Here is a 2,067-nt window from a genome sequence, read left to right as displayed (position 1 = left end):
GTCGAATTGAGAAACCACCATTCTCCCTCACAAAAATGAAGTTTGGACTAAAATAGACACATGAAAATGAAAAATAACACTGATCACCATGTTTAAATACAGATGCCTTTCCAGCTGAAAGAAAGGGTCATGCATTAGTTTTATGATTTGTATGGTACTCATCAATTTTAGTACTCATTGTATTTCCCAGAACCAATTAATGAGTACTGAGGTATGATTGTACAGAGGTTCATTTGAAATTTACCCAGTGTACACTTTTTAAAACAAAACCACCTGTAAAATATATTTAAAATTTTCTTACACTCTTGTTTGTATACAACTTCTCCAAATACACAACCATTTTATATTTCTATTTTCTGAATATTCTGTTTGGATATAATTTGTGTGAAATGAACAGTGTGAGCAACAAGATTTTCAAACATTTGAACAAGTAATTTATAACATATTACACTGGAAAGGATGCTGTCATGGTTCCGATTAAAGAGACACATCAAAGAGCACTGCATGATTATTTATTCTAAAAAAAGTATAATGAGCAGAATGGAGAATCGGCACTCATGGATGGATGCCAGAATCTGAATTCTCCTCCCCTTGACACATCATATCCTACAGAATCTCCCTCCCTTAATTACACATCATGAATCACATTCACTAATTAGTTTAACACATGAAGTTTCACTTCCCTTGAAGCGCACTATTTCTTATCTTCTTAAAATGTCCGGGTTGAATTCCTCCTGTGCTTTAGTGATTCAAAGCCAAGCAGTTAAAAGCAAAAATCTGCCTCTTATATTGTCAGTGCAAAAACATGTCAATGTTTGCAGCATTGACAGATGCACAATAAAAGAAACTCTTCCAGGAATGTTGTTAATGATGGCATTGCTGATGGAATGTTGTTAATGATAGCACTGCTAAGCTTGTAAGCCGCCCTGAGTCTTCAGAGAAGGGCGGGATATAAATGGAATTAAAATAAATAAAAATAAATAAATTGGTAAGCTAGAATTTTTTTGTTTTGTTAAACATGTCCACATGATTTCAGAATCCCATTGGATTGCCTTGTAAAACCTAGATTCCTATTTTCTATTTACTTTTCAACTGGTTTCATGGGCCTTTCCAATTATATTCCACTACTTCTCACTTGATTTTATATAACTGACAAAGTGATTTACTGCTGTGCTTTACTTTTATAGTGTTTTCATCGTTACAAGCGCCATCCCCAATTTCATTTCTCCAGCACATGTTCCATAGTTGTTCATGAAGAGTAATTGCTCTGGGTTTCCTGTAAAGATTTGGCAAATGTACTACCTTGATCATTATTTTTCCATACCACACCCATCACATGGAAGGGGGGGAAAAAGATGTAATTGCAAAACTACGGAATTCCAAAAGTCCACTCTCGAAATAAAATTGGTTGATTATAAAACAGTAACCAGGAGCTTTGTCTATTTAATGTCACAGTTACCTAGTGTCTATAGAAGGGGGAAAATAGAAGCTTGCTTTTTTTGTCTTTCTGAATCAGTTTGACCCCAAGTGACATCACAATCTGTTTGCTCTATGCTCCTAGAATAGAATCTTTAGGTTACCTATATTCTTTCTGATATTCCAATTGAGGGGGAAAAAACTAAAGGTCAGTCCATGCTTTCTGCCTGGCCAATCACTAAGTTGATTCAAAACTGTCTAAAGCTTTTCCCAAATGCTTTGTTCCATCCTAGGAATACCTCACTTTATATGCACACCTTCATCCTTGGTTGTTTTATTCTCTGCACTAGTTTTGACATTATCTTGTGGTAGAGCCAATGATAGTCTATCAAGTCAAGATCCATGCTCATGCTCCACTCATCCCTTCTGTTTCTGCTCAAAGTGAATGAAGCATGCTTCCTTTGTTTTTCCACCCTTGCCATAGCAAACTCTCTTCCTTCGCCTTGACATTTTAAAGTTATTTGTAAAGTAGGAACATTGTTACTTTGCCACAAGGTTTCCATGGACCTGTTGAGGATGGAAGGTTGGAACCAAACAACCACCTGTTTTTCTGTTGCTTTGATTATCACAGCATCAGCATTCTAGTAAAAA

General features: G+C 35.8%; 1 long non-coding RNA gene across 1 annotated transcript; it reads left to right on the top strand.

The window, feature by feature from the left end:
• Window positions 1-397: 397 nt before the first annotated feature.
• LOC310633707 lies at window positions 398-1,345 on the top strand. The gene is made up of 2 exons (XR_014491079.1): window positions 398-892; window positions 998-1,345. It is a non-coding gene; the product is annotated as an uncharacterized lncRNA (long non-coding RNA).
• The last annotated feature ends 722 nt before the right edge of the window (window positions 1,346-2,067 follow it).

This window comes from Vipera ursinii (genome assembly GCF_947247035.1).
Source record: "Vipera ursinii genome assembly, chromosome: 2".
Taxonomy (NCBI): Eukaryota; Metazoa; Chordata; class Lepidosauria; order Squamata; family Viperidae; genus Vipera; species Vipera ursinii.
This window is presented reverse-complemented; position numbering and strand designations above follow the sequence as displayed.